Source organism: Zonotrichia leucophrys, chromosome 1 (assembly GCF_028769735.1).
Source record: "Zonotrichia leucophrys gambelii isolate GWCS_2022_RI chromosome 1, RI_Zleu_2.0, whole genome shotgun sequence".
Classification (NCBI taxonomy): Eukaryota; Metazoa; Chordata; class Aves; order Passeriformes; family Passerellidae; genus Zonotrichia; species Zonotrichia leucophrys.
The window spans coordinates 46,324,770-46,347,873 of record NC_088169.1 but is presented as its reverse complement, the minus strand read 5'-3'; positions in this window follow the sequence as shown (position 1 = coordinate 46,347,873).

Sequence of the window (23,104 nt, the reverse complement as noted above, 5' to 3'; positions counted from 1 at the left end):
TAGATAAGCTTCTCTCCTTAACCATATATTTGAGAAGAAATAACCTATTAAAAAGAGACTTTGTAAGAAGATTTAATCTAGCTAAGTACGATTTCACATTTACCTGCAATGCAGTTTTCTGCCATTTGTATCCAGTTAGCAAATACTGAATTCATCAGCTACATGAGAAACCTATGCTGTGCTTCAATTTTTTTCTTGGATCTGAGTCTAGTTCTGTCTGCCTAATGTAAAAGCACAGTTCCATTTGTCAAAAACAGATGTGAAAGTAATTTTAGAGTGACAGCAAAACGAGGGGAATTAATGAGTATATCATTATAAGGAACACATGTGAAACAGTCACAAAGCCATTTGACATTTGTAATTTTGTGACTTGAACCAGACTAATTCTTCAAGAAATTTCTACAATAATTTTTTTTGTGTAGTACTTTTTGCGGTAGTTTTTTAGTTGTTTTGTTTTGTTTTATTCCTTTTTTTTATCATTATATTATAAATTTGCACTTTCTTGGTAGAAGATCTACAGTCATTTTTAAGGCTGATATTTAATTATGAGCACTCAAGGGACATTTGACAGTGCTGATAGCAGAACAATTGCACACAGAATATTTCACTGAGGATTATTGGTGAAGCATGGAACTGACTCCGATCTTTCTTACCAAATATAAGGCTATTCTGAGAGTTTAGAAAGTGAATATTGAACCCATTATAATAATTTGATAATGTAAATAACAAAAAAAATTACAATTATATCAACCTTTCACCTTGACTGAAGCTCAATTTTTCACTGTTAAAGGATTTACTTTATTTGTTTCTTCCTTTATTGGATTACTTGTCTAAATTTTTAACTTAGAAAGAAAATTTAATAAGAAATTATAAAAATGAGCAAGAATATGGTTTTCCAGGTGCTGGAATTGGGTTTTATTTTCTCCTATGCAAATGAATGCATTCTGTATGAATGCTTCCCTGTAAACCTGTAGAACCAATTCATGAAAAGCAGCTGAAGTGTGATGAAACTTGTGATGAGGCCAGAAATAGAAGAGAATTTAGGGTGGAAAGACAGATGGTGTATAGCCAAAGTTCCCTAGTAATTCTTGGTCTAAGTCCTCCTGAAGCCTTTTAAATCTCCTTATCTCAGTAAAACATTAAAATCTTAAATTAACAACCAAATTAATCTAGCAGATGCCGTTTGACATATTTTTTACACCTAGGAATTTCTCTGAGAGCAAACATTGGAAAAATGAAGAAAATATGATGACTACATTGTGTTCTACCAGGAATGGTGAGGAAAGGAGTGTTCCTAGTCCTACACAAATGACCCAAACTTTGCGCTGGATTTCCAGAGAGAAAATAGTTGTCCTAATGACACCCGTGTGACTAAGACCCTATGACTTGTGAAAAGAGGTTCATAACTGAAGTAATGCTGTTAGCACTAGTATAGTAATAACACCTTGTGAACATTAAATTTCTATTTTCTGTGAAAAGGAACAGAAAAGGAAATAAACTCAAATAATTTCTTATATCAGAAGAAATATATTTTCTAAATTAAATAATATACTCTCTTGAAAGATTACAGTTAAACTTGATTATCACAAGCATGAGTCTGCCATTGCTATGACATGAAATGGAAAGTTTATAATCCTAAGCTGTTATTAGATGTTTTTTTCTTCACTCAGAATACTGAAGTGTAAAATTATCTTTTTCATAACTCTGAGATGCAAGAATTAAAGTGACTGTAGTGCAAGTATTTTGGTAGACAGGAAATTATTTTTTATGTTATCACATAGATTTAAATAGCTTCACGAAAGGAGCAGCAAAATAAGGGAAGAAAGGGGAATGGAATATAGAAAATTCTGAGCTAGTTTGCTTTCTGCCTTTATTTAAATTTCTCCTTCAAACTCTTTAACCGTATCACCTTTAAAAAAAAAAATTGGACTTAGGGTAGAGATGGAAAAACTGGTGATTTTTATTTTTTCCCCATAACTGTCAAGTTAAATATAAAAATTTTCTAAGAATTGGAGGAAAAACTTGATGTTTTTTAAGGATATATCAGAAGGATATATCAGAAGGATAGAAACTTGTGACTGCTAATATAATTTTTAAATGTGCCTGGATATTTTTTTCAATGTAAATGTAAAGGAAGTTTCATGATCACCTTTTGAAAAATATTTCCACAGAAAGGAAAAGGTCAAAGTCAGGCATTGTGAAGACTACATAAGGGAAAAGACAGAGCACCTTGACTGTTTTATTTACATTATGTGTCAGCAGAATCCTTATAAAGGCAAGCTACACTACTCATCCAGAGTGAGATTTTGAATGAATCTCCCAGTCATCACTGTTACTTTTTTTCAGTTTGCATCATGGAATGGCACCCAAGTGCTCAAATAGAATTCCTTTTAGATGAATCTGAAAAATGTGATTCATGACTATACCAAAACGTAATTAAATGAAACGAGAGGTGAAATAGTTTGAAGGAAAAAAGAAACCAATGAAATATGTCTAGTGTGGACATCAGTGCCTCAGCACCAGCTATTTCATTGTACAGATTGACTGCTACTGGCCCTCACTGTATGCTAGTGTAGACATCACCTTGTCACAAGAGAAGTCAGGGATTTTCAGCTTAGAATGAAGTCTCAGAGTGTTTTTATAGAATGGGTAGGTAGGTAGACGCACTCTTGATGCAACTTAGCTCTAGGAAATGTTGCTTTTCTTTCCTCAATTTTAAATCTAAACCAACTATTCACATTTTGAGTTTATTCCATTTTCTTTCTCTTCTCTGCCAGATAATTTCCCATCTTTTTCCTAATGGCATGACTGTATTTCCCTTGTTTTCTTTTCTAATGCAAGTATACACCACAGCATAAGAAATACAAGTCAGCATTCCAGTCCAAAACCTGCTTTAGAGGCCTGAAATAACAAAGCAAGGGCCCAAAAGGTGATATAATTTGGAACTACCTTCCATAATTAAGGCTTCTGGGAGGTATTCACAAGGCAGTCAGCTGAAGTTCCCTTTACAGTGTATAGGCAGTGTGACATTGAACAAATTTTTGTTATTGATGCCACAAATTTACCCAAATCAAGCAAATTCTTTTTTTCTCAGATCTTTAGAGGGAGAGTTACAGTGTGAACCAGAGCATATTAAAATATATATATTTGAAATATACTTGCATTCCACTTAATGTCTTTTTTACTTCTCACCTTGATGTACCACAATTGTCCTACATCTATCTTATTTATCTAATTTTAATATAGACTTCAGTGTGAGGTAAGACAAAATTGTTCACAAAAATATTTTCCCCCACTGTGTTGATTCCAAGCAGCTGTGATTCAGTGTTGGTTGGTTTGCATCAAGACAGACCCTTAAAGCTCATTCTTTGTTCTAAAGAAAACCCATCATGGGGGGAGAAAAAAAGGAGAGAAAAAAAAGGCTATAATAAATGAATAGCCTTTAGTTTGCAAAATTTAAAATGTTGTTTCCCAGAAGTTCATGGGAGGTGTAAATGCATGATTCACTGAAGATCAAAGAGACCAGCCATGTACCATTCTGGATGCTTAGAGGAAAAAATATTTGTGCTAAGCTTATAAATTATGGCCTAAAGCACCAAAAGTCTCATAAAGCAATGGTTTCTTCAGAGAATGAGCTAATTTAATTTAACAGTTTTTATGAAGTTCTGCAAAGTTTGTTATAGAATTTCATTGCTGTGAAAAACATACATTTCTCTCTAAGAAATATGGGTCAAATTTGAGATATGAACTGTCACTTTCAAATAATAGGCAAAAAAAGGCAATAATCAAAAGATCAAGAGTGAAAAAGAAAAATGGAATGAAGACCTCTCAAAATTTACCTTTTTTGCCTTCATTCTGAGTTACTGGTTACTAAAGTTTATATAAATTTACAACAAAATCACTTACATTTGCTGTAATTTATGCCCCAGTGTGTTACTGAAAGTTTCTGATGTACATCCCCTTCACATAATTTCACCATTTTAGTAAAGTGGAAATAGTAGATAAGGTGTGTATTTTACAGAGGAAGATTTCTAAAGGCATCAGTATAGATCTGATATAACTCACTGTTTTGTTTGACTAGATTTCAGCAAATGGCTTTATATTTATGCAGAGATACATGCTCCAAGTATATTTCTCTTTTTTAATCTGACAGCTGAACCCAATGGAAGGTGTTCCCTGACCTGGACAGACTTTGCTCAGTCTCTCCCTGGCAGTCACTCAGAATGTAGACATGCTTGATTTTTCCTGGTACAACACTCCTTTCAGGAAAATCAAAAAGAGAAAAAAGGAAACAGCATTCCTTCAGTGAAGAAAGCAAGTGGAAAGAAGCTACATTTATGTATGTGCATATGGTAGTTATTTCATTCTTTTATCTTCCAGTTATTAAATGTTTCATTTATTGTATCATTTTTTTCCTTACCTACTCATATAATAGCCTGTTTATTATCTTGACAACAAAAGAAAACAAAGCAAAATGAAACAGAACTGGCAATCCCCAAAAATATGGCTAGGGAGAAAAAGTATTCATTTTCAAAGGGAATTTATATCTTTTGATAAGTAATTTAATTCACATTGATACTGCTGTCCTTGTGCTGTGAAAAGTGTAAAAGGGATACTGTATTAAAAAAAAATATATCTACCTTCATGATAAAGTGGGATTATCAAGCTAAAAATATATTTGAAAAAAAAGAGTGCAGCAGTAATTTGACAAGTGCTCCCCCACTGCAAAATATATCTTAAAACCATGCTCTCCCCTTTTCAAATTCTTCCTGGCACATGTTAAATCACTTGCTGTGTGGCTGTTTTGGACGAAATGTCTTTGCTGCCAGGAATGACATGAAAGAAGTGGTTTTTCTCTCGAGTATTTGAAGAAATAAGGATAAGAAGCTTGTGTTTTGCCAAACAGGGACTTCAAAGTTTGGCCTACAGATGGTTATGCATGCGTGCAATACTTGCACTTCATATGTTGCAACTTCATTTCCCTTCCTCCTCCATCTTTTCAAGTGTTTTTTGAAATGCCTGCAACAAAAGAAGTGTGGTGTACGGGTGGGAGACATTTGAAAGACAGTCCTTTTAAATAAGCTTTGAATGTCAAAGGAGATGTGCTTATGGTGTGACAGATGACAGTGCTTGTTCGTGGAAGATTTAATTTTAAGGAATGGAGCTGGCCTGAAAACTTGAGACAGGACATTTTTGTCTTAGATTTTCTTTTAGCACCAGCATTAACTGATCCAAGACTTCTGTGGTTATAACAGCTTGGCTTTTCATGAATGTTAGAATAAAAATTCAAATAAATTAGATTTAATTTTCAAATGAACAAAACACTTTGAGATGGTTTAAGAGAGCTCTTACGGCCATAGTTTTTGTAAGCAATAGGAAAATTATTAGGTTCATTTAAAAACATGAGCCACAATAAAGAAAAATATATTTTTAATATTCATGGCATATGATTGTATATCATAGATTCATTTAATAGAAATGTTTGGGTTGGAAGGGACTTTAAAGACCAAATATAATATACAAGATGTCAATATAATAAGTATAATAGTCATGTCCACAGATATCTATTCATGTATAAGGACCCTGAAAATTTTCTGAAATACATAGATGAGGTATACAATTTTAGCAATGTTAGATAAGGCAGTGCATTATCTTAAATTAATCCTCTGCAGTAGATGTGGCTAGAATTTTAGGAAAGATATTGTGAGTCCTGCAATTTAAATTGCAATTATATCTACAAAAAGATTTCCATCAGAAAATCTAACACAAAAATTCATTTCATTTTCTTTTAGAGGATGAGATAATCAAATATAAGTGGCATGCTGTTTCTGAAGTTATTTCTACATTGAATATTAAAATAATTTTGTTTTGTTTGATTTTTTTCCCCCTTGGGGCATTCTGAATGTCATGCTGAGCTATATGTTCACATGGATCATAACAAGCTGTCATTTCTCTTAAGCCTGAGTATAAATTCTTACAAATATTACATATGGGAATATACAAACAACCATTAAAAAAAAAAAAGTGGAAAAATGTTGAATCTATTTATGCTGAGAAACACTGCTTTTAGGGGAAAAAAAACCAACAACCCATGTGCCTGAAGTCCTGCCAGTATTATTTTGAAGGATGGAGATAAACACGTATGTTCTATTTCAAGGCACATTGCACAGATTTAAGAAAGCAATACTTTTAGAAAATAGAACAAAACTTAATTTCCTCTTCAATATGCCACCCTCCCTTATTTCATAATTCTTGGTCAAATTTTTTGCTCCAAACTTTACAATCCAATCTTAATATAAATGCATTTTTATAGCATAAACTCGGTGATTCTTCAGCTTTGAAAAACTGACTTTCCTGTATTTCACTTGTCTTAATTATACGCAGTAGAGTTTAATGAAATTAAAAATTTAAAATGCAATTTAAACTTTTAATGTTCTAGGTTCACTTTTTTTTTTTATCCTAGTGAAAATTAAAATACTTGTAATTCTTTCAACCTGTAGTGTCTTTTCCTCTTATATAATGATATTTTATAAATTTATTTTTGCATAATTCTCAGACTTCATAAATGTTTTTTCTCATTAAGTCAAAGAAGCCATATTGATTTATATATCATGCCTTTCTAAGTAGGTAGATTTTATGAAAATATTGTTAATACCATCAATAGATATAGCAGTAAAGAACAGCTACATTTTTTTTAAATTTCCAAATGAATTTGAGCCTTCTTTTCACTTTTTATCAACCACAATAGGAACAGCTGTTAGAAAAATTGTGTATCTGCTATGTGTTCATGATTTATGGGAGAATAGGTAATCAGTGCTTGCTGTGTTGGTTTAGAATATATTTGAATAAAGTGAGAAAAGTAAGTATTTTCTCTCATTTCCAAAGGAAAAAATAAAAGGCTTATTTCATAACTCAATATAGAAGACTGTGCTTTTATTAATACTGAAAAAGCAGCATATGGCCAAAATGAATTAGATAATTAACTTATTAGTAAGCCATGGATTTTCAAATATGCCTTATTCCATGATTTTGGTGAAATATTATGACAAATCAATACGATTAGTCTGATAAATTTCAAATTGAGTTATTCAGATTATGCTGATTATCGAGTATTGCTATTTTCTGGGAAAGGGATATTCTTCTACTGGAATCCAGCCTGTATGTGTTCCATGTGAGCATAGGCTGCATGTGGGTGAGAACAAGAGGGATACCTGACTGCCAAAACATAGACTACATTATTTAGAGAATACTATTTACATATTCCAATTATGGAATGAACATAAATTATGAAGATAATGCAATAAGACAATGTTTTACTCTGCTAGAGTGACATTTCATTGGAATCAACGCCAGTGATTGATTTTTTATTGTGTGCATTATTTATATCAATCATCTGTTCTTTGGTTTCCACGACATTAGCTCAATTTCAGTGACTTCATGCTGGATAGTCTCGATAGTCTTCATAGCTGGATACCTTGATGGTCTGTTCAGTCTTTCTCTGATGTTGCTTGGCTGCATGCAAGTAATCCTTCTGGTGCATCTCGTGTGATCCTCCTGTATCACACGCAGAACAGATCAGAGAGGCAGATCTGCAACAAATGGGCAATATATGTGTTAAGTAGTGTCAGATCAGAAGAAGAATTTGGAGAAGATTCAGGCTTATTGGACAGAAATGGTCATGTAATGGGCTTTTGTAATTAGAATGGTGTGGTGGATGTATGAAACTATCTAATATGTTTGCTCTTCAATCAGAATACATAACTACTGCTTCTGTGCCAGTGCTCAACATGGATTCTCCCATTCTGCTAAAATAAAATTTCTGATTAAATCCAAATGTAGATGAGATTTTTCATTTCCATGTACTTATTAAATTATAAAATAGAGAAAATGTGGCAGAAGTTAACAGTAAAAGTATAAAATTAAGTGCTAGAAAGCAGTAGAAAGTAACAGATATGGAAATAAAAAGCATTGAGAGGACTTCAGATGGAAAAAGAGAAACAAGAAAATTGCTAAGTTATTTATTTAAAGTCTAATAACATGAGTGAAAGGAACCTTACAAAGATGACAAGTATGGTGGAGGAAGATGCCATGCAATTCACAGAACAGGTATCCCACAGAATTGTCTGCTTCAGAGGTCTGCCCAGAAAGAGCAATAAGTTCAATGGTAATCTGCAACAAAAAACAGGGTGACATATACCAGGAGGCCTGGCAAACAAAGGGAAACAGCTTATCGTCTCTATTACTGAATGAAGAGGAAAGAATTTGGGAACGAAACAGGATTTGTTATCTGGCAACCTACATAGATTATGGGAATGTATAAGAGTCACTATAAGGCACCACAAACAATTTGGGAGGTTGTGCAAGACATGTTATTGGCTATTTTATGAAGGAGTCAAAGACAGAGAAATACACAGACGAAGGGGATCTGAGCTAGAGTAAATACAGGGAGGTAGAGGGAAAAAAGGCATAAAAAGTTTTGGTCAGTTACAAACAGCTTGCTAATCTATACTCATGGCCATTCTTTGTTCCTGATGACTGCAGTATCTCCTATTTTCTCATTAAAATCCATCCCTAACTCTTTCTCAGGGCAAATAAATCTATTGCATATGCATGGCTTTGTACGGGGATTTGACTGCCTGTCAGTGGAACATGGGTCATATACACTTTCCACTAATGAACTCCCATCCTGATCAGAGAGGGGAGCAGGAAAAGGCAATAGGTGTTGTCTATGTCCTTGTGAGTGCTGAGTGTCTGTGCTGAGCTGTGTGTCTGTCTGCCAATGTATGGGCACCTGTAGTATGTGCATGGGTTTGCGTGCCTCCTGGCAATGCGTGCTCAGCCTCTCTTCTGTTGTACCTGTGGACAGGGAACTGTGACTGCCTTATCTCTTTCAGACAACTGAATTAGGCAGCTCCAAACTGAAATGAGATTAAAGAGTTAAAAATCAAAATTGGTGGGCTAGGGGGAAGATAATTTGAAGTAAAAAATTTTGAGAGAAGAGAGAGAGCAGTTGGTAAGTGACAAGGCTGAGTGATGGGGAAGAGAAAAATAGGGGCGGCAGGACACCTTGTAGTTTCTGTTGCAGCACCAAAAGTTAGCATGATATTATATATGTAAAGATAATTTTTTCATTACACAATACACCAGGAAATATAGACATTTCACCTATTTCCTTGAAACATAATAGAGTAACCTTTTACACCTACTGAACTTCCCACCACAAGTGTCAGTAGGAGGGAGAATGGATGTGCTATTTATTTAAAGGGTATTAGATATGTTTAGACTAGTCAGTAGGAATAGAGAATTATAGAACTAATCACTATAAAATAATCCAAGTATCAATGCAGTGACAAATGCTGGCATTAGCCGTGGGAATAAGCTATAAATTGCCAAGTGTGCAGAAACAAATTTATAGACACATTATAAGCAATGATCTGGATATTAAACAAGAGTGTTTGTGAAGTTAGCTGAAATATTATCTTTCTGAGAAAAAAAAAAAGCATATAATTAGAAAAACAAGGATGTGTAGGACCTAAAATATGGTGTGTTTTGTGTTATGTGCTCCATGCAATCTACAACACTATTTTTTCTTGTGAGCCAACAAAAAGTTAAAAGCAAACCAAAACCAATAAAAAAAAAAAACAAGCCAACACTCTGCTTCCTACTGAGTCCATATAAAAACTCTCAATGAAACAAAATGATACAAACCCTGTTTTGGTTTCACACAGTCAATGAGAACATCTTTACAAACACACTATAAATGTTTTGTCCTATACTGCTATGAAACCATGTTGCTTTTGAACATAGAACTGGAACTGAACTGCTAATTATGGACAACAAATATTTTTGCTAGGGAAGCTCTTGCACCTTCTTACTCTGCATTCTCATTAGGATTGCTTACCTAATCAAGTAACAATCAAGTGAAGAAAGTCTTCCTCAACCTCAGGAGGCCTGCTATTAACTTATGCTTTCAATTTTCTTGCTATACTGAATTTGTATCATCCTTAATGAGGTTTCTGACACACATTATCCAGCTCTGGTGCCCAATTTCCCTGCTTGAATATCGTGTTACGCAGCAAATAGATGCCACATTTTGATTAGCTAAAATGAAGGGTGATAAAAGAGTATCTTATTGCACTATTTCAGTCTATTTTCCCCTGTGTGAGTAGTAATGAAGCATGTGCATGCTGTCTCTGAAATTCAAGCTCTGGGGAGAACCATTTTACTCTAGGAATAGGTTTGTGGGTTTAGTTACCAGAGTAATCTAGGACAGAATTTGGAGAGACTGTGTGTATCTACTCCTCTAGAACTTTTTTTTCTATAACTCACTTAACTCTGAACAAGGTTTTTGAGAAGGGAAATTTTTCTCTTACAGCAGGTCATAGTAGACAGTGAATTATTTGCTGAACAAAATTGACACTTAGAAATAGTTACCCTCACTAAATTTAGGAGCTTTTATGCATTATGCTGGAATGAAGAATCAACACTGTCTACACAATCAGAAATACCAAAATTTTCAGATTAAGTCATTAACAACTCTATTCCAAATTACCTGACAAAGGAAAATAGACAAGACTCACATGAGATCATGAGACTGGATCATTAAATTCTTACTCCCATAATACTGTTGAACTTCAAAGAGCAGTTTATTGACCTTAGATTTTTTTGACAACTTCACACAGATTTTTACTGCTTAAATTGTTAATATAAAATTGTTAATTTTTCCTAGAACTCTTTTGAAGAAAGGAAAAAAGAAAGACTAAATCATAGTTAAAAATGACGCTGAGGCTGAGAGACAAGGGTCTTTGTTGGTTGAATATTTCAGGTGGCACAATGTCACTATGCATTAGTTTCATGGTAATGTGACCTACATGATCTGAATCATACTATACCCTCATTTTATATATTTACTTGTGAAAATGAAAATATTAAACTAAAAATAGGTGTTGGGAAAATATTAGAAGCATTAATTTTTTTTTTTGACAGCCACTTATTTATTTTCATTAAATCTTCATGCGTGTTAGTGGAAAGTAATTTTTTTTTCAAAGTGCAACTAGTTGTGGCTGAACTTTAGAATTTTTGGTAATCAGCTAAATGAGGAAAGTGTAAGAGAAAAAAATCAGTTTTAAAGATTCATATAATAATTTGACTTCAATTGCCTTTGAAGTGTCTTGAGATTTAAAATCCTTAAAATATTATGTTTCTTTTTTATGATAATTTTAGATCAGTAAGTCTAGTTTACAAGCTGCAGAAATAGACAGGTTTCTATAGGATTGTTCTTTCTAATCTTCATTATTTAAATTGACCAATAGCATGTAGTTTTTCAAAAACTGCTTACAACTTGCTGGAACATTCTTTCTGCGGTTTTCTGTAGTTTGCCAGACAAGAGACTGTAAAACTCAAATGGGAAGTATATAATGGTATTTTTCATGCTAATATTCATATATGTCTGTCAGTATGGCATTTTGCCTGTTCAGAAGACATAAGACCACTATTTACAGGACATTAGCTCTATCCAGATAGGACAGACTGAAATACACTTCAACAATCAGCTTCTCTGCCAAGAGATCCTCCTGTTTGCATCTATTGCCAATCTGGAGATACATGCTTCATGAGACGGGCAAATATCTGTAGATATTCTTCAGCCTACATTTTCAGCCTGTTTTTCTTCCCTATGTCACTATTTCTTCTCTCTTTTTCTTTTTTTAATCTTAGTATTTTGATTTTTTCCATGCAAAGGGTATATGGCTTCTTCACTGATACAAATATTACAAACTTGAGCAGTCCCTTAGTGATTTATTCTGTAAATAATACATTTAATAATTTAAATTAATTTATCTCACAATCAGTTATTTTAATGCTCCTTTCAATCCCTCTTTTATCAATTGCTACACTTCTTTGGAAATTCTCAAAGTAATAAAATCTTTCCAAATTAATCTTTATGTTAGTTTATTTGTCTTGGAATATATTAGCAGTGTTTTGGTTACATCATCAAGAGTTTAAATATTCTGTTAATGCAAGCTATGCCTGTCTATGAAAACTACAACAAAAGCAGCTTAAAGGAAAAAAAAAGGTGTTTTATGTTTTGGTGTCTCTTGGAAGCTATATCAATCACAACAGGAATTTTTGTGCAAAAAACCTGCTATGCCAGGTCAGAAGAAAAGCCAGAATTACTTGGCATCTGGCCTTCCTATAGTGCTATTATAGAAATGTACAATAAAAATTGTCAAAATCCAGAATTTAAAAGCGTTTTTTTCTGTTTCTCTGAGCCAAGCAGTCTGAAATGAGCTATCAGTCACTGCAATGTAAGTATTCTGTCAAACACAGAGGAGTAAATAGATACATCATCTGAGTATCTGGTGAGAATTAGAGGCAATGGACCATAGGACGGAGCTGCCACTTACTGGAAAAACTGCCAGCTGCCTGTGCACACAGTTGTTTCTCAGGTATTACAGCATTGATTAGAAAAGCTCTCTGTCTTAGAAATGCCATTTTTTTCACAAATCCAAAAATCTCTCGCCAGTTTTGTGTGTATCAGCAATGAAAAGTTAAATATCGTCACACACTTTGAATGACATTTTAAACAAAAAGTAGAAGGACAAGTTTGCAAAACACAGACACTTACTTCTAAGAACTCCACGAAGAAAACATGATAGTTCATACAACTGCTTAGTCCTATCTTCCCTGCAGTAAATTTCTGTATTCAGCACTGAGTCTCCAATCCATGTGAAAATATAATTTTTTTTTAATTTCTAGATTTTTTTATCAGTGCAAAATATCTATTTGAACATAGTCAATATAATATCTAAAAATATCCCAAAAAAATGTAATGATTTAATGGGAAAATAATCCCTATTTGAGGTATGGGACCTGCTACATATTAGTTCTACATGTACCTATTACAATGTCTCCTTTAAATATATGTGTCTCGATCCAATTCTGTCATCAGTCCAAAAGTCACTCAGGTTTGAAGTGAAAGAACAGAACATTAGTTTGCACCAGATTTCATCAGGAATTCATTATTTTAGCACATGTGCATAGAGTAAACAAATGTTTTAACAAGCCAAAAGAGGGAGATGAAAAAAATCCATAGCCATCAGGAAATTGGTTTCATATTAAAAGGCAAGACCTATTTAAAGCTTATTCATAATTAATACCAACAATTTGTTACTCATTTTGAAACTATAATATGACCTAAATTATAAGCACAATTTAATTGCTTTTAAATTCCCTGTCTCTGAGGACTACAAAGATTAGGTGAATATGCTTTTCAGATGAAGCTATAAGGTGCTGATTTTGTAAAGTAGCAAATTTATGTTCCTTAGGAAAAAAATCACTTCCCAGAAGAAGCAATGTTTGTATTTGCTAAGACTTTTAATAAAGCAAATAAAAGGATGGGAAAACAAGAGAATAAAAATTCTGTACACGTAAAAAATGTTGTTCTATTTTTATCTCACATCAACTGACTAGATTGTATGTAATTCTCATTTTTCCTGGAATTTCAGTAGCACCAAGAGCGTTAAGATTGTTTGCCATATTTTGATTTCCATATTTTAATTCTTGTGTTTCTTTTCTGTTTGTCATTTGAAGCAAAATTATATTTATTGCATCACTCTAGGTGAAAATATGATTTTTTAATGATATTTTAAAAAAATATTTTCCTACTCATCCTGGCTGCTAAAGGTGAATTTTTATCATTTGATTATTCTCACTGATGGTCTTTCTTAATATCCTTGCAAAATTGTACCATGATTCATGGTAGAATCTTCTGTAGTTATTTAGAATAATTTTTGTTGTGGTAGTTCATGAAGAAGCTGACATTTCAGAAGTTTCCAGCATTATTAAAAAGAAAGCAAGCAAACCCAAATTTTTCCAGACCAAAAGTTAAAAAAAAAAAAGGAGAAAAATAAATTAGCAAAAAGAAAATACATGAAATAAGCCTCATAGTGTTCTTGTGATTTTCTTCTGATGGTAATTAAAACAAGGGTGCAACATGGTTTGTGCTAAGAAGAATGTGCCAGAGCTGCCAATTTAATTGTCCCAGTAGGAAATTTGCCTTCTAGGCAAACATTAAAGAGTCAAGTGGGCTAGTATTTTTCTGAGAGCAGGGATGTCTGGCTGTGTGCTGTGGTTTCAAATCACAGATGGTCTGCAGATTTCTGTCTGAATGTAACTGCCAGCAAAGTTTTAATTCCACTTCCTAAAGTTAAAAACAGCTTTGATTAAGAAAATTTAAATAAACCTTCTATGAATAGATATTTTAAAGGAATTAATAAACCCCTGTGTTTTATTTATATTCATTATATATTTATAATGGTGGTATATATGTGGATGCATCAAAGCTTGAATTGCAGCTCAGGTACTAGTCAACAAAGAAGAATATTGAGAGGTTTTTTCCCCTTCTTTACTAGATTAGTTTTGTTGCTATTAAATCGAGTGTTTAGGTATTTTCAATATTAAGTCTTAAGAAGTTGCCCAGATATGTGGCCAATAGCACTGTCTCAGTGAGATAGCTTCTGGTTAGAAAATTGAAACTGGAGAGTTAGCTGCCCCTCAACTAAAATGAAACTCCAGTTCAAATCTTATCTCTTATCTATTTCATGTTGTTATACCATCAATGAAAATCTGTAACCAAAGGAAGTGATGTTATCCAAATTAGCATATCAGCACTTGACTCTCAGAATCTGTTCCTTGCCTGAGGAGTCAGCAGTTTGGAAAAGATTCTTAGTTATTATACAACACAGTTAATATTTCCTTGGGTAAAATGCAGTTCCAGATGGTCAATTTCTAAACTTAGATATGCAAATATAGCTGACTAAATATGGATTGTGGGTGTATATACACACATACATATGCACATATATACACATACACATATATAAACATTCCTCTGGATATTTGAAACTCTTCAACTGCCATTTGTAAAGGCATCTAATAATGTTTAGAAAGCTTTGGTGATAACTGTCATGTTAGCAGATACTCATGACAATTGAGGCTGTTTGAAATGACATTCAAACAATACATACACAGCAGCTGAACTGAGACCCTGCTCAGTATATCAACAGACTACAGAGAGTGTATTCAGATTAATCAGCTGGCTATGTATTGCTGTCATTCTAGAATAACCTAGGGTATTTGTCCTGGTATCCAGCTGCCTCCCCAAAAAGCCCATGGCTCTACCATAAATCCTATAATATCTGCAAGGCCAAAGTGCTATGTCAGATACATCTGAGTATTTGATTTTTATACTTTATGGCATCTTTACAAAATTGGAGCAGTCCACAGATGTCTGATTTGAGGTAAGTTAAACCATACTGACTTCATAACTAAGGTTAAAAGTTGGTGCTGTGAGGAGGTATCATACTGGGGTAATCCTGAGGGTCATCAATGGCTCCTCTGAGGCTCTGGTAATCTTACATGTTCTGTGTTATGGTGAAAAAAACATGTCCCATGTGTCTTGGATAACCTACAGCTGTCCACCTCATCACCTTTCACTGAGCACCTAATTCTGGATTGTTGAGTCTCACATTAGGTATGAGTTGGCTGTAATGACAGCTTTGTCCAAAGGGAGCTTAGATATTTATTTAAAATAGGGAGATATCTATTTAAAGTAAAGACGTCTTGGCCTTGCTTCAATTTGTTATACACAAATTGCTATAAAGAAATTTGAGGTGCCCTACACTATTCAAGACACCTGACTAAAGGTGGTTGATAATGCACAGGATCTGAAGGACTTGTGGTCTTTGGAAGAAGCACATAGATACAAGGTAGGATAGGACCATAGGACTATAAGATGATTCAAGGCACATGAGAAGTTCTTTATCCCAGGCTGCTGTTCAAAGCAGACGCTGCTCTGACCAGAATATTCAGGACTTTGTCTAGACAGGTCTTGAAAACCTCTGAGTATGAAGCCTGCACAGTTTCTTTGGGCATCCTCAGCCCCTGTGTGGTTGACCTTATGGTGTAATCGGTTTTCCTGCTATCCAGTTTGGACCTCCCTTGTTTCTATTAACATCTCTCTTACTCTCCTATCACACACCTCAAAAGACATTGCGTAAGTATTGGGGGCTGTTGATAGGTCCCCTGTAGGCTTCATTTCTCCAGGTTAAACAAACCCAGCTCTCTCAGTATTCTTCATATGAAGCATGATCCAGCCCCTTAACTCACAGGCCTTTCTTTGGATGTGACATAGATTTCTGTCAATATTTCGACCAAACCTGTAAGCAGCCTTCCAGGTGTAGCCTCACAGTGTTTGGGAATGAGGGGAACCATACCCTCCCTCAAACTGTTGTCAAGAGTTTTCATAATCCAGCTGGGATGCTGCTGACCTTTGTGACAAGGATACATTGCTGATCCATGTCCAACTCATTGTCCATCAGCAGGCCCAGGTATTTCTCCACAAAGCTGCAACTGGTTCCCAGTACAAAATCATATGAAAAAATATTTCTAAACAAACTTATCCCATATTTTATTAAGAAAGTGTTTCTTACAGAAAGCTGTTCATAGCATTGAATAACAATAAATATTATATTTGTGAATAAGTAAGTTGATAATGAAGGAAAAGTTTAAAATATGCTTGGGATAGTTGGACTCTAGCTGGTCATTATAAAGGGAAACAGTCTCTTTCATCGATATCAGAAATATTGTAGAAAGTCACTGGTGACATAAAATGTCTACTGTCTTCCTCATAAAAGAAACAAACAAAAATTCCACTGTAATCATGGTAGTGACATTGTAGAGATGGGATGGCTAATGTAATGAAAATTATCTGCTCTTTTTGTGATCCAAAACACTATTTCTTGAATAGTGTTTTCTGTCCAGTAATGAAATCTAGATTTCAAGATTCAAAGTAATTTTGCTGAACTTGGTATTTTACAGCATGGAAAAGGTACAAATAAATTTGCCTCAAAGCTCTGAGTAAGTCAGGGTGGTGTCACAGTCACTTTTACAAAATGACTGGTGCTCAACTGCACAAGATAGAAAAAAAGACAGTCTAAAATAAATCTAGAAAAGAACAACTGTTATTTAATCTAAGACTAGTTAATATAGTTGAATAGAGTGTTCACAGAATTTAGGTTTCATCACCATATGAAAATTTGTGGATAAAATCACTATGGAGAATAATTGTTTGATAACCATTATTAACAATGAAAGCTGTCTTTTTTTTTTCCTTTTTCAATTAAGAGAAGAGACATTGTATATGGCCATAAGAGCCATTTGGATGGAAACGTACTCTAGTTAATTTGCTACTCTGGACTATGGAATCAAATTGTTAAAAATCAAAATTGAAAATGAAATAGAGATAAAATCCCCTCTGCACCAAATCAAATATGGAATGTTTACGACATTTTCTTATGTGGATGCTTACCTTCTGTTTAGTGTAGAAGAAGAAGAATAATCTCACTTTGTTTAGAAATACTGAATTGATGATCATATTGTAAAGTAAAACAAATATTGAAATTAGTAGCCTGTGCTTTAGGATAAAAAAATTGAAAAAATTAGCACCAGAAGGCCTTGTTGTATTGGGAGAGGGGGGTGATTTTTTAAAATTTTTAATACCATAGGTGCCTTTAAATTAATATAGAGGTGAGAATGTACAGTTATAGCTAGTTATAGGTCTTGGTGATTAATGGGGGTTGTTTCGGGGGGCAATTCAGGCTGTTTAGTGGAAGGGTCAGGAAGTAGTTTAGTCAAAAATGCCAGCTCTGGGAGTTGGAGAGGAGGGTTTGAATCCTTTCTTCTTGAGAAAGGATGGTGGGGTAACTCTAAGAAGGGGTTTAGTCTTCAATCTTTGGCTTACAAGACCAATGTTTTTATAAACTATTAGAGTTATTTAGAGTTTGATTAACCAGGAGATGGGAACAAAATCTATGCTTCTTGCTGAGATAGACTGTGCTTGCTGAAAGAACAGCAAGTAAGTGAAAAATAAAATGTATGTACAGAGTTAGCTTGAAAGAAACACTGAACTTGAAGTTCTCATGGCTATCTTTGAAAGTCTCCAGCTTTAAATAATGGGAAAGGACTAAATATTCCCAAAGTTCAGCGTTTTTGTGCCTTCAAGTTTAACCTAGGCTTACACTGGGTTTTCTTTTCAAAACATCAATTGGGGAAGCATAAACTTCAATCAAGAAGGGTGATGACAGTCTAACAATGTTCTTATCTTTTGGCACTTTACCAGAATATATGAGTCTTTATTAACTGAGTCATTATTGTATGAATATGAAGGAATATGTATTCCGTCCTATGTTTACACAGCTTCCTGTCATCTTGTATAATTTGTTATTAAAACCTAATATTACTAAATTTAAACTATACTACATGGAAAAAAATTCTATAAATTCTCTAAATTCTATGAAAATACTGTTTTTCTAATTTTAATCCACATTCACCTTTCTCTGGAAATTTTCCAGCCCATTAACCCTTTCTTTGTTTACTTCAGAATTTTTCATGCTTTCACAAAAATACACACATTATCTCTTTGGATCATTAAAAACATGTACTAGAACAAATGAAAATAGTCAATAGTTTTCTTCTTAAAACAAAAGCAAAGCTTTTAATTTTATCTGAAATGCCTGAGGGAATAAAAAAAAAGTTGAAACGTTGCTATTTTTGTAACAATTAAGATCTGTAGACAAACTGATGCTGTAGGTAGAAATACCACATTTCAGAGTGTGAGCTGTTTTTTGTTCAGTATGCTTAGATTCAAGGATATAAATTATTTTCAAACATCTTTTTTTTTTCCTTTTTTTTAAAAAGATAAGTAGAATGAAAAATCCAATCCAGACAGTATAAATAAATTTGTTAAGATGCCACTTTAAATGGCATTCAATTGTTTCATTGTGGATGCAGTTTCAAAAATGGCGTGGGTTAAATAATTCAACACTTAACATCATGACAACCTTTGCATCATTTAATGTTTTAATTCTTCTTTCCTTTATCTTCTGAAAGTAAGCAGTTATTAAACAATAAGCAATTTTATTTGACAGATGCTCTTTTTTTAAACAATTGGTGCAGGTTTCTACAGTAGACTGTTCTTTTCATTTGAAGGAAAATTACAAAGAAAGGTGTCACAAAAGAGTAAAGAAGTGAATGTCACAAGGAATATTATTCAGATAGTTCTGATAAAAAAAATTACTCAATGTGACAATATTATTATCCAACTTAGAAATCATCAAGATAAATGGATACTGGCACCTGGATTTCATGGCTACAGATTACAAAGTTTTGCATAGTCCTAGCGACTTTTTTTCAGCTTTTTAACAAGTTCAAAATGTTCAATACATAGAGTTTTGTACCTAGAATGCAAGAACACCTCCCTTTTATCTGAAGGTGAATATAGAGTTGATGATTCATGACTTCCAGAAGTTGGTGCAAGTGTTTTCATTACTGATGATTAATGTATGTATTATATGTGTTTGTTGAAACCAAAAAAGTATAGTGGTTTTTGGTTTTTGTTGTTTTTTTTTGGCTTGGTCTCTTTCCTTTTAATCTCTGTGCTATCTGCCACCAAAGCTGCGGTGGAATTGTACATGTGGAAACTGAGATTCTACTAAATGTTGTTCTAAAATGTTTACAGAAAACTATTTGAAATTGGAGGTACAAGTAAGTTCAGCCTGTGATTTTTGAGCCGTTTTGTTCTCTGGTGCTCCACATATGGCAGAGTTTTGTATAGTGAAGAAAGAGAATATCAAAGACTTTTTTTATCTTTCAAAAAAGGCACAAAACCAAGAGTGTATCAATACTGAATTTGTTTAAATTTAGAAAAAAGTTTTGGTGCTTATGTTAAATATGAACTAACAGATTTTATCTACTCACTTCTTCAGGATTTAGCACTTAGAATCCTCCATTTGTTTTAAAAAATCTTTTACTTTAACTAATCTAAATGAAAACACAGAATTATTTAAAAACTAGATAAAACATGCTCTTTTGATGTATGTTTTCCTTTATTATCATTTGTAGACAAAGCAATAAATGTCTTTCAGGTGCTTAACTTAGTGGATTTCTGGAGGCTAAGAATGCAAAATATAGATTACTACTCCCTAGATAAACCATTTCATATATTTTATTATGACAGTAGAACTTTTTTACCATAAAAATCATAATATTCCCTCTGTTGGTGATACCTGTGATTACAGAATGCAACAGAAAATGCAAGGAAGAGGATTACATGCTCTCCCCAGCTTTTCAGCTCACAGACTGAAGAAACACCTTGTGATGCTTACAATCTCTGTGGATGGTCTGCATGAGGCTGAATGCAGCCTGAAATGTTGACACTCAAGAACTTCAGGCTCCTTAATAGGTGCCCTCTGTGATTTATTATTTGGAGCTTTTTTATAATGACTAACTTCTGAATTATCTCTTGTCTGCAGGTCCCGGGTCTGTTCATTATGAACTCCAGACACCTTAAAGTCTCTTTATTATCTTAAATAGATGGAAAAGGAGAAAAAATTACAAAGATAACAAAAAATAGGAACAAGTACTCAACAATGGTTGATTGCTCCTTTTCAGGAATTATTTTTTCCCCAGATAATTCTTTTATGTCCTTTCTATTTTCTTCCATTCTAGCATATCCCTTCCTGGTCTCCTGCTATGTACAATAATGGTAATTCAACAGAGCATGCTGCTGCAGAACTTCAATACCCCTTCAATACCACTTCATACAATTTGCAGTACTTTGTGTCATTGGACAATATTTTTTTTTTACTTCCAGTGAAATTAATTTCTAATATTCCACATTTATTCATTCGGCACACCTACACTTATAACACTGTGAAAAATGTTTATAAATCCTGTCTGCTATTTTACTGATACTTCTGCTGTCTCTTTGTATTAATAAGTTTTCCCTTTTATGTATGTGTAGTGCAATTATGCAAGGATTTACTAATTGATAACAGGAAAGGGTTTTAAACAACAGTAATCCTTATGTTCATCCATAAACAAGGTTTTTGTTTTTTCTCTCTAATTTTCATTAAGTGAACAACTTCTCTTGTGCAGTGTCACAAAGAGCAGATTCACCCTCTGGACATGCCAGTGTCTCTCCTCTTCTGTAAGAGGCACTTGACAGAATAAAACCTTATTCAGATGTATTAGTTAAATGCCTCAAGTTCAGTGGCACGAATATGGACTTAAATAAGCAAATTTAAATCAATCTTCCCATGTGGGAACAAACACTCTGTGGGAAAGAATAACTAGAAACAAGTTAACATTATGTTCAAAATATAGTTTATGGACAAGAGGAAGCAAAATACATATACAAATAAAACCAAAAGATTATTGCTTCTCTAATGGAATTCAAAAAGTCTAGTTCGAAAATCATCATTAGTCTAGATCCAATTATTAAAGACAAAAAAATGTTTGCATTTAAAAAATAAATAATACTCATAAGAGAATTCAAAATGCAAGAGTCAGGTTTTTTTAATTCCTCTCTTTCTTATCATCCCGTGTTATACAGATAAAGGTCCTTGGTCAGATACTTCTAAAGCAAACACTTTACATCTGTATACACCCACAGGCAAAACTCTGTCAGCCTCTGGAGTCTTCTGCTGGGATGAATGTGTTCTTTAGAGCTTTTCCTTTCCCCTTCAGTATCCAGATGTGGTACTTTGTATGTGTTTCTTAATGAGCTTCTGTGGCATTCATATTTTCTGGAAAAATCCCTTTGCCGAGGATTTTTCTCATGGGAAGCTGAGAAGCCTCAGAGGAAAAGGAAAATTATAATTATCTGATTTGCTTCTCCTGTGTTTTGCTCCTTTGAAATGTGTTTGGAGATTGTTTACCAACAGGTGGTTGTTTCATTGACTTTCTGTGAATTGTTTTGACTCAATGGCCAATCAGTGCCAAGCTGTGTCGGGATTCTGGAAGGATTCACGAGTTTTAATTATTATCTTTTTAGCCTTCTGTAAGTATCCTTTCTGTATTCTTTAGTATAGTTTTATATATATTATAGTATAATAAAATATTAAATTAGCCTTCTGAGAACATGGAGTCAGATTCATCATTCCTTCCCTCGTCTGGGCACCCCGCAAATATGCAAAGCTTCTACACTTTTCTCTTTCCTCACAGGTATGCAGTGTCATGTTGCATCCCAGTGCATTATATATGGTGACCTTTATATACATGTTAGATACTAGTTTTTTTGTTTCTGTTCATTACTCCAAACCCCAGTTTTGTCTGTCTCCAAATCTGCATTTCTGAAACTGACAGTGAGTTGTTTATAGGTGTGGCATCTCCAGCCCCAAGCCTGTGCCCCATCTCTTATCATCACCCCATGCCTGAGCTCCTCTGGCCCATGCCTGTGTCTACACTTCTCAGACTTTGCGTCTGTACAAGATGTGAATTTCTCTGTACTACATCACTGCATTAGAGCTGCAAATACCTCATTCTATGTGATTTTTTTTTTTTTTACCCTACTCTGTATAAAACTATTGGAACACAGAGTTAGAGGTAATGGGAAATTCAGACAGAGCAGGCCTGGCAAGTGAAGTACCAAATTTATGCCCTGTTACTGGCTATGGCAATACTGTCAGACTGGACTATGCAATTACATTATGACCAAATATGCAAAAGGAAATAAGATCCAAAACAAGAAGGCAGGTAGGAGCTGCAGGTTTTTTATGCTGGAAAAACTTCTAGCACATTTATTGTCTCCAGCAGAATAACAAGCCTCAAATGGGCACATGGGATTTCAACACATTGCCTGAGAAGAGCTACATCCCATAAATTAGCATGGGAAACAATCAGTAGGATGAGCAGAGAGCTGTCTACATCTGCATGAGAAAGAAAGTGGAACCCGTGTGGACTCTTGTAACAATTTCAGTGACATTAGGAAGCTCAAATTAAATGCAAAATAAATTATATATAATATTATATATAATATTTATTGTGTATTTTATATAATAATCCAAATGTAAAGAATGTGTGATTGATATGAGTAAATATGAAACCTATATGTACTGTTATAAACAGTTAATTATTTTATATCAATTAAGGTTTATGTTTCATATATTTACTCATATCAATCACATTCTTTCTATTTGGATTATTATTTCAAGAAGCCTATACTCTGTGTGAGAGATAATTTTTGAACTTTGGAACAAGGGAAGTT